The sequence below is a fragment of the Saccopteryx leptura genome, chromosome 1 (genome assembly GCF_036850995.1).
Source record: "Saccopteryx leptura isolate mSacLep1 chromosome 1, mSacLep1_pri_phased_curated, whole genome shotgun sequence".
In the NCBI taxonomy this organism is placed as follows: domain Eukaryota; kingdom Metazoa; phylum Chordata; class Mammalia; order Chiroptera; family Emballonuridae; genus Saccopteryx; species Saccopteryx leptura.
This window is the reverse complement of record NC_089503.1, coordinates 119,409,142-119,420,073: the sequence shown is the minus strand read 5'-3', so window position 1 is coordinate 119,420,073 and position 10,932 is coordinate 119,409,142. Positions and strand designations below refer to the sequence as shown.

Genomic DNA, 10,932 nt, shown 5'->3' with positions numbered 1-10,932 from the left:
TGTAGTGGGAAGTGGTTTGTCGATGTGTTGAATTTTGACGGGAAAAAAGGTTTGTGTTGAAGTTTGCCTGGAAAACTTCTGTCTCTTTATATAGAACTTTTCTCCTATTAGGAGTGGGCCCTAAAACCTTACCGTCATACCTATTTATAGTTTTATACCATATTCATGTGTATATATAGTTCTACATATAATAATTATAAATTATATGCATGCATCACCTTGTATATTACAAACACACAGATAACAGAATTTAAAAGGTCAAAGGGAAAAACAAAAATAGACATTCTGGTGTTTTTCTCTTTCCCTTCCCATAAATCACCTCGTGTGCTCTGGGTGCATCCTTTACTCTAGAGAGCAAACATGCTGCTAGCTCTCAAGGCTGAGATTAAAGGCCATCTGTTTTCTGCTTCACTAGGTCTTTCGTGTTTTAATGGCTTCACACTTACAGTGGTGCATGGAACACTAACTCATCTCGTTGCCCTCTTGGGAGGGAGGAGATGGAGCTCAGCATATAGAATATTCTTTTCAGTTGTGGCTTAGGATGAGCGTGATCAGTCTGGCAATTTCTATGATGAAGAAAGTTGTTCCTGGGGCACAGTCAGGCCTCAGAGCAGGTTGAACAGCCACCACAGAATGTCTACTTATTTTGGTACAAACTGAACTTTATAATCACCCTGAAGGCTGATTTTAGGCAAAACTGGTCAGTGCTGAGGGGTTTTACAAATTTTCTAACTGCTACTAAAAGCAACATTTAATCCCTTTGTGGTGGGCACATTTCCTATTATGTTACAGTGATGGAACCTAACATGATGCACATTAAAAAGTATCTAATAATCTCTATAGTAGTGTGAGTTTAAGCTACTCTGATATTTCTGGCACAGTTGCATGTAAATTCTTATCTAAATGTTGAGTAAAGGTTTTTCCCTTTATTGAAGTAATTGCCAACATTTGTGATTAGATAGCGATAGAAGTGGAGGTTAGAAAGTTTCCTGACCCCCCTAAACTCACTGTTCTGTTGATATACATACCTATTCTCAGCCTCTCAATACTTTCTCAGTTACACAGAAGAAGAGATAGCTCTCTCAAACCAGATTTTGTTAAGAAAACCAAATGAAGTCATGACTCTCACTTGGAAGTGTTAAGGATGTGTGTCCAACAAAAAAGGAAGGACAGTGTCAAGAGATCAATGTCTCTTTGACATTGGTAGACTAAGGTAATTGTATTTGGGAAAAAATATCTGCCAAATTGAATACTCTAGTCCTGAACTTAACCCTCACATTGACATTAATTTTAAAGATAAAAATGTAGAAGTAAATAGAATTAATTAAGACATTTAAAAATGGTGCCAAAATAAAGACCATTTTAAAATTAAATCAATAACAAAATGAGCAAAAATAAGCATAAATCAGCGAGAAAAGCAGTAATGTGGATTAGAAATATATAAATAATAATATAGTACACAGATGGCCTGGTATTTAATACTGAACTGAAAGTCCAGAATGACCACAGACATTTTTTTTAAAAAACAAACTGGACATACCATTTCCCCAGCAGGCAGGGAGAAAAAATTATAATTGGTTACTTGAGATATTTTCTAATTGAGGACTTGATAGACTCTGGGAGCTATTGCACTTTTGAGGTTTGATTTAAGATGATATAAAATGAATAAACTTTTATTTTATGTTAGTAATAAATTAAACTGTTTGAAGTATAACTTGTTAGTGGTTTCTGAAACGGTTATTAAGTATATGATCAAGATCAGTAATATCGACAATATATTGATAGTTGCAAATGTATATTTAGAGACCAACAAAATGGAAGATATAACGATTTGATTAAACTGCCAGGCTAAGAATTGTATGTTTACATTTCAGTTTCCAGCATCAACAGTGCATTTAGCTTGGCCAGAAAACTTCCTCTGTAGTGAGTAACAAAATCAGGACAGGAGGCACAACATTTGATGATCAATGTGCTTCAGGAGGGCAGATGGCTCCAACCCTAAAGGCCAAATTCAACATCTATTCTGCTGTAAGTTTTTGCCAAACATATATGAATATTTATTATCCTCTTTAAGATAATTTGGACATTAAAAAGACTCAAGGGAGAGATGGATACCTTGCCAACTTCAAGGCCATTTTGAAATGGAAACAAGCCCAATGCTAAGCTGAGGCTATAGGTCTATGGTGTTTATAGACTTGGCATCACACTATGTCATGAATTCTGACAATAAATTATCTTTAAAAGGCTCACAAATCTTTTTGAGCTCACATATCTTTTCACAAATAACATTTTGGTGAGTTGAATGTAAATAAGCCAAAATCATGAATAATAGATCCTTTTGGATTTATAAATGAAAGGGAGAAAGAAAGTATGTGATTAACTGTGAACAGAAACTGTAACTGTAGTTTTTGTTAAACATTTGAAGAATAGATCTTTTGATTCAAGAAACAGTTTATCGAGTGCCTTTTTTCTGCTGGACATTTTTCTTGGGTTGGATCAGCTGCTTATTAGGTTGAATTTGATCTTGTCCCCGAGCTTTATTTACATTTTTGTGGCAAATTCAGTTTCTTCCTCTGCTTTTGTGGGCCTCATTTCCTTATTTCTCAAGTGTTATATATATTGTAAAAGATTATATGTACATGTATAGGCAATATCTTCCACATTTTCTTTTTGAAGACTAAATTCACATCTTTTTAGAAAAGTCTTCAGTGAGGTTGAAGGTTATTTTAGCAGCCTATGGGAAAAGCAAACCTCAGAAATCCAAATTTGGTTGTAGTAAAAAAAAAAAAAAATTGGTTGTAGAGCCCATGTCTTCTGACTCCCAGTGCTGTGCTTTGACAGCTATTCACAGGGCCAAGCATCATCACCTTCAACTGGAATATCTGCAGAAGGCCTCTGGATTCTGATAGCTTCTCTTTATATATAATTTCCTCTGAACAGCTTATTAAAAAATAAAACAAAACCTGTTTTGTTCATTTAACAAATATTGTGTTTTTCTAAGGACTGGACACTAGCTTATTCCTTGCAAGTTAACTAATTTGAGAAAATTAGTGCAAAACGAGAATATAGAATTTCTTGTTGAAAAAGTATTAAGAATTTCCAGAGGGCAAGAGCAGAACTTTAAACCCTGTTTAGGGCTCTTCTGAGCTTAAGGTCCTGTGTGACTGACTGCACAGGTCTCATACTATGAAGCTGATTTTGGTCCCTGAATTAATTAAAAGAAAGTTATTGAAGTAATATTGATTAATAACATTATATGACTTTCAGATGTACAATATTATAATCCAATATTTGTATACTCCATTGCATGCTCTTCATCAAAAGTCTAGGTTCCTTCCATTATGTTTGACCTCCTTTACCCAATTTGTTCTCTCCCTACCCCCTATCCCTCTGGTAGCCACCATTCTGTTGTCTGTCAATGAGTTTGTTTTTGTTTTGTTAGTTCATTTCTCAGAATAATGTTCAAGTTTATTTTCACTATTAAAGAATGAATCCATAAGATGACATTTTGATACTATGAAGATTTTATTTTAAGCATGGAGATTATTTTTTGAAAGTACAGCTTCCCCTGTTATTTCTCCAACTTCTATGTACACAATAGGTGCCTAATATATTTACGTTGGCTTCACTTGATTCAGAGAAAGTGAAGACCACCAACCAAGTAAGACTGATATCAGAGTAGCTCTTGCCCATTAGTATTTTCACACACAAAAAAATAAATGTGAGATGATAGATGTGTTCATTAAATACATGGGAAATTCTTTCAGACAGTATATGTATAGAAAATTGTACATTGATATATACAATTTATACTTCACTTATCTTACAAGTTATACTTTAAATATCTTACAATTCTATTTGTCGATTGTACTTCAATAAAGCTGAAATTTAAACAAGAAAAAAAACTGAGTTATGCTTTTTCAAAGTAATGTTGACTTATTTCAATTACTTTCTATGAAGTATATGTATGTCCCCATAAGAATCATGGAGCGACATCCACGTGTGAGAGAGGTGGACAGAATGTGAAGAAAAAAACATTTTACACATTAAAGACAAGATGCATATGTCTGAAAGTTTACCTGCATTTGGCCAGTGGATTTCTCTGTTTTCCATGGCTGTAGAACTATCCCATTCTCTGAGGCCAGAGTAGTGATGAGATGCCCACTCCATCTGTGGTATCCAGGTGCCCTTGACTCCTTTGAGAGTCCAGTAGACAATCAGTTTCTAAAATAAAATTCCGAGTGTAAAAATATGGAAAATATATTTTTTAGCAGCTTTTAAAGATAGTTATTGTAGGAGGAGATCAACTTTCCTAAAATGATACTTTCTAAATCTTAAGACTCCTTGTCATCATAAAGAAGGGAAAGAGAGCAGGAAGCGGGTCCAGAGTCGCAGAGGGCGTGGCTGGAAAGGACAGCCAATGGCTGGGTTGGAAAACATGCACCTGGAAAATGAGATAGGTGAATGAAGTTTTCTTTTTAATGGAATCCTACAGATCCTGTTGAAATAAACCTTCAATAATTCTATCCAAATTCTGGGTGCAACTGGATTTCTTATAGAAGCTGGTAAAGGAGTTGAAATCTGACTTAAGGCTGCACAGAAAGCAACAGGAATTAAGCTTAGCAGCAAGACTAACTTTATATGTCTTTTAATAATAAAAACTACTTTTAATACACAAAAGTAAACTTCTAGAATTAGATTTTATCTGATTAAAAAACCTGGTCATAGGCCCTGGCCGGTTGGCTCAGCGGTAGAGCGTCGGCCTGGCATGCGGGGGACCCGGGTTTGATTCCCGGCCAGGGCACATAGGAGAAGCGCCCATTTGCTTCTCCACCCCCCCCTCCTTCCTCTCTGTCTCTCTCTTCCCCTCCCGCAGCCAAGGCTCCATTGGAGCAAAGATGCCCCAGGCGCTGGAGTGGCTCTGGTAGCGGCAGAGCAACGCCCCGGAGGGGCAGAGCATCACCCCCTGGTGGGCAGAGCATCGCCCCTGGTGGGCATGCTGGGTGGATCCTGGTCGGGAGCATGCGGGAGTCTGTCTGACTGTCTCTCCCCGTTTCCAGCTTCAGAAAAAATACAAAAACAAAACAAAACAAACAAACAAACAAACAAAAAAAAACCCCTGGTCATAAGTGGTATATACTGTTTGCATAAATCATGTTAACAGAAACAACATCCAATCATAAAAATTAATTAAAAGAAATTAAATTGATATTATTAAAAATTTTGGAAGGGAACTACTCTGTAAACTATAGTAACACAGTTTAAAATCCTCTTCTTTACTTATTTCTGTACTAATATCTCTTATCTTCTGTGGCTGCTCATAAACATTCTCCCTATCTTCACTCTCCAATCTCCAAACTTTCATCCTAATCTTCAATTTCAATCTATACCCAATAAATAACTATAGATATTTATTAAACATTCATAACCTGGTGAATGATGAGGATATATCAGTAATAAAACAGAAAAACAGTTTCTGTCTTCATAATCTTCTGTGGTTCATTCTGGTGAGGGCGATAGACAATAAAGAAGGAAATTAAGAAAATATATAATATGTATACAGTTATAAATGATCAGAGCCAAAAGCAATGACAGTCTACAATATCTGTTGGAGGGGGTGGTGGTTTGTGAAGTTCTAAGAAGGGGATTTTGAATAGAAATGTTAAAAAAATAAAGAAACAAGCCATGCAATATGCAAACCTTATGATCAATGCAGCAATGTGAGGCTCATGACCTGTTTCAGCACCATGAACGGAAAAATGTAATGCCATGGGCCATTTTATGAACAGGTTCAATGTCCAATGTGAGGGCTCTTCTGCTGGTCACAGGGTACATTAAAGGACATTACAGAGCAGTTGGGTAGTTGTGTAATGGCATGGGGAAGGAAGGGATGATGGTGAAGATGCCGTGAAAACCTACAATGACAGGTGAAGTGCAAAGGGCAGCCAGAATGATGGAATAGTTCACATTTAATACCTTTAAAATTTTTTTTAAAGAATTTGTTTTGCAAATTGAATGATAACTATATTACAATTAAATAATTATATTCTCTCTCTTTACATTGCATGGACAATAAGCTGAAAAATGAGAAAAATCTTTATAAACACTATTGTTTAGATCAACAACTCCACTCTTTTTTCACTACCAAATTGACATTATTTTTCACTAGGAAGATACAATATGGATTTGCAGGCTTACAAAAGAACCCCAGATAGTCTGATACCATATCAAGTGTTCTTTTGTTCTACAATAATCATTTAATCTTTTGTATAAAGTTTTCTGAGAAGCCCATTACTAATTAGAAAAGGAGAGAGGAGTAGAGACCTTTGAATTCTTTTGGGAAAGTTAAAGATGGAGTTAAGAAGTTGCTGAAGTTGTGAAGATCCTTAAATATGTTAACTCATGAAGAATAGCAAGCAAACAGAGGCAGATAGTGCCAATAGACATTACAAGGTCAATGTTATGAATTGAGATAATTGTTGGTCATCAGTGGTAACTGATGAGGCTTGGATCTGGAATATATAACCATGAAATAGAGACAGCTTAACAAGTTAAGCTATTAAATTTGTATTCAAGAAAAGACTATTTTAAAATTATATAGTCATGTATTTATAATTATACACACATATAAAATTATATATAATAGATATCTCCATAAAATTTATGTATAACAAATTATACATAATGTATGTGTGTATAAAATATATATTTAACATAAATTTGTATACATATAAGTATAAAATAGTTAGCTATAGCCTTCTGGTATGTTGTTTCTGTTTCTGGTAAAGATTTCCTCTACAACAACTATATTTCTGAGACAAAATACTTGCACTAGACAATAAAGTAGGAAAAGACAGTCTTGCTCCCCTGACCTGGGAGGATGTTTCAAGGCCCTCCAAAGGCTCTGTTCCTGATTTTGAAAGCACATTTTTGTGTTTGTTTTTTTTTTCCAAAAAGGGCTCTCAGTATGACAACTCCAGGTCTAAAGAAACTGTCTGCCTCTCACCACTTTAAGCACAAAAACATTCAGTGTAGTATGAAAAGTGAATAATTCTAGTGTAGCCTTATATAATATCAAATCACAGGCTCATTAAATATTCTTTTATTTCCCACTTCTGGTCCAAATTGGATTTTGAAAGTTTTGGGGGTGGGGTGTTCTGCTGCCTTCTCTTGTCTTTGCTCCCCTCCTGCTCTGGTTAGCCTCTGCTGGTGACTTCTCTAAGGTTGGCCTCAAAGGGAGGAGTCACAGCTGACCGGTGCAGTAGAATCTGGTGTGAGTGCCCGCCATCCGAGTAAATAACTCCAAGCAGACTCATTTTTTTCTTACACAGTATTTTCATGGATTCCTTGGCAGTATTTTCTCCTGGGTCTTCTTGGGATGTCACCTGATGAAGACAATATCTTTTTTGGGCTGGCTACCTGTGACTCCCTTTCTGCCACTAGGTTCCACTATCCACCCCTCTGTTTTGTTGACCCTTTGCTTTTTCAGGTAGACCCTCTGTGAGACCCCTTTTAAGGTTTTCCCATAGCAAGATCCATGTTTGAACTCTGAGAAACTTTTCTGGGTGTGGAAATGCAGCTGGACCCAGTGCATTCCCCTCCCCTTTTCTCTAGGCTTCAATTTTCACAAGTATCCCTAAGTCACTTTCCCTTGACTTGAGGTTAAGGAAGTGCCACCTCTGCTTTCCCATGGGTGTCTATGGGTCAGTATAACTGCTCACTGACCATGCAATCTAAAGAAATCTTCCTAGTTCTTCAATCTTTCTAGATTGAGGTCAGCAACTAGCTAATGCTGACAGGATCAATTTGGGACTCCACACCACTGAGAATGGTTTAGACCAGGGGTAATCAACCTTTTTATACCTACCGCTCACTTTTGTATCTCTGTTAGTAGTAAAATTTTCTAACTGCCCACTGGTTCCACAGTAATGGTGATTTATAAAGCAGGGAAGTAACTTTACTTTATAAAATTTATAAAGCAAAGTTATAGCAAGTTAAAGCATATAATAATAATTACTTACCAAGTACTTTATGTCAAATTTTTGCTAAGTTTGGCAGAATAAATCTTTATAAAACAACTGAATATAGTTAAATCTATCTTTTCTTTTATACTTTGGTTGCTCCACTACCACCCACTATGAAAGCTGGAATGCCCACTATTGGGCAGTAGGGACCAGGTTGACTACTACTGGTTTAGACTACCATTGGTCTTCAAATATCTGTGTACTTGGAACTTACTGTTTTGTTCTTGACTTTAAAAGGATTATGTTGAAGCAGTCAGAGTGGCATTTAATAACCTGTTACACTCCCAAATTGAAAAATCCCAGAAAATTGAGATAAACACGTCTGGAAGAACATTTTGCCAAATAAAACCAATGTACAAAAATGGCAAGATAATCTTGTAATGTGATTCTGGCCACTCAAGTCTGAAGGGACAATTTGGGACAGAAGGCTCTGAATAAAACCTTTCCATTTCTGACTTGGCCAATCTACTACATCTTTATTTAAAGTGGTCTATAATTTCCTTTTCTAATCTAGGCTTTGACCTCTAGGTATAATGCTTAGAGTAAAGAGAAAGAGAGTAGCTTTTTGAAATGTAAAAATCTAAGAATGGATACTTTTCCTTTGTAAAAGGGCTTACAAGAAAATGTTTCCCACAATTTTATATTCTGGTTATTTCCTTGGTCATTTGGGTCCAATTATACAGCAAAACCTGTAAGCTTCTACAATAGCCTAGAAAATTTTTCTGTCCTAATACCAGGAAGGTTAACTTGTCCTCATTTAAGAAATAAGCTTTTGTTCCTATCTTCATATTGTGCTTGAAATAGAAATAGACACTTATTAGTTTAAAAGAGTGTATTGGATCACTGGGATAGGATGATTAAAATGTTAAATTCTTTTAAAATAAATGATCCTTGGTTATCTGTATCACAATGGTGGTTACCCATTTATGAATTATCTCAGCATTTAAATGATTCAAACTTGTAGATACTGGTGTGCATTCTTAAATTATATTCGACTGCCACAAAACCTACATGAAAATTAATAATGTAGAAAATGTTCAGTTTGTTTTGCCTGAACACGAGATTGAGAGACCCAGGCCAGCCAAAGTCAGGAGGGCTTCCGCAGCAGACCAGCGAGATGACAGGGGTGGTGAGCACTCTCGCGAGACTTGAAGGTAACACAGCAGCGAAGGAGAGAACCGGAAGTGCTTCATCTTAAGAGTCCTCTGCTGGAAGTGGCCTCATTCTTTTTTCCGGAAACCGTTTTCCAGGAAATGAGAAGACACCCTCCCGAAAGACACCCTCCCACCCTGCCCCTCCCCAGAGTAGGTACACTTCCTTGAACTCACCCTTCCAGAAGTTTTTCTGCCACCTGTACTTGCCTCCATTCCCTTTCTCTGTTTTGTCCCTGTACCAGAAAAGGGCACTTTCAGTGTCTCAGTCACAGCTCCACTGAAGGGCTGGATGTCTCACTCTCCGGGTTGGGGCTCCTTCCTCTTGCCCCCATGGAGCTGGGAAGCTGGAGGTGACTGACACCCGGGATCCTGAAAGAGGGTCAGAGAGGGCACAGAACTCGGCTTCTTGCTCCTGCAACCTGGAGGCGGCCTCCTCAGCCTCCCCTCCCTCCCCCTGCCATGCGCCCTTCCACCTTCCTGCTGCCCGTGGTTTTGGCCACTGTCCTGTGTGGAGCGGCTCCCACCCGGGGGCTCATTCGAGCCACGTTGGACCACAATGCCAGCATGGACTTTACAGACCTCCCAGCTCTCTTTGGGTCGGCCCTGCCCCAGAAGGGACTCCAGGGGTTCCTCGTGGAGGCTCACCCCGCCAGCGCCTGCAGCCCCATTGCCCCACCACCTCTAGCCCCGGACAGTGGGTCAGTCTTTATTGCACTGCTCCGGAGATTCGACTGTGCCTTTGACATCAAGGTCCTAAATGCACAGAAAGCTGGGTATATTGCAGCTGTGGTGCACAATGTGAATTCCAGTACGCTGCTGAGCATGATGTGGAAGAGCGAGGCAATCCAGCGGCAGATCTGGATCCCGTCTGTGTTCACTGGGGAGAGGAGCGCTCAGTACCTGCGTGCCCTCTTTGTCTACCCGAAAGGGGCCCAGGTGCTTCTGGTCCCAGACGATAACTTCCTCTTTGGCTATTACCTCATTCCTCTCACAGGGGTTGTCGGGCTGCTAATTTTGCTAGGAGCAGTGATGATAGTTCGTTGTATCCAGCAGCAGAAACAGCTCCAGAGAAATCGACTGACTCAAGAGCAACTGAAGCAAATTCCTACACGTGACTATCAGAAGGGAGACCAGAATGACTCCTGTGCCATCTGCTTGGATGAATATGTGAATGGGGACAAGCTGAGGGTACTTCCCTGTACTCATGTGTATCACAGCCGCTGTGTGGACCCCTGGCTCACTCGGGCCTGGAAGACCTGCCCCATCTGCAAGCGTCCTGTTCATCGGAGTCCTGGGAAGCAGAAAAAAAAGGAAGCAATTCAAGGGCAAGAAAGTGATGAGGAAGGGGAACGAAGGGACCGCCATCCTGCTTCAGAACAAACACCACTTCTGGTCGCAGGCCACCCACTTCCCACATCCTTTGGCTCTCTAGACCCAGCCCCCCTAGTTTTTCCTGGGCCTTCAACAGATCCCTCGTCCTCTCCGTTCTCCTCTTCCTCTTCAGATGTCATCCTGGTCTAATAATCCTCTCCACATCTATTTGTACAATCCCCTTTCTCCCTTCAGTCTTTTATGTTGAAGGATAGGAGTAATTTCCTCCTGTTTTCTCCTTGACCCAGCCCCATCCTTTTGAGGGGTTTTGGGGGGAAGAGATTGGGTTTTCACTTGCTGAGTTAATAAAATTTGTGGACTAAAATAATTCCAGATATGTATGAAACTTGTCAAAAATAATTTGAAAGGACATATCTTTATAC

General features: G+C 38.8%; 1 pseudogene; it reads left to right on the top strand.

Moving 5' to 3' along the window:
• The first annotated feature begins 9,637 nt into the window (after nt 1–9,637).
• LOC136389005 (E3 ubiquitin-protein ligase RNF167 pseudogene) lies at nt 9,638–10,699 on the top strand (annotated as a pseudogene).
• Nucleotides 10,700–10,932: the final 233 nt, after the last annotated feature.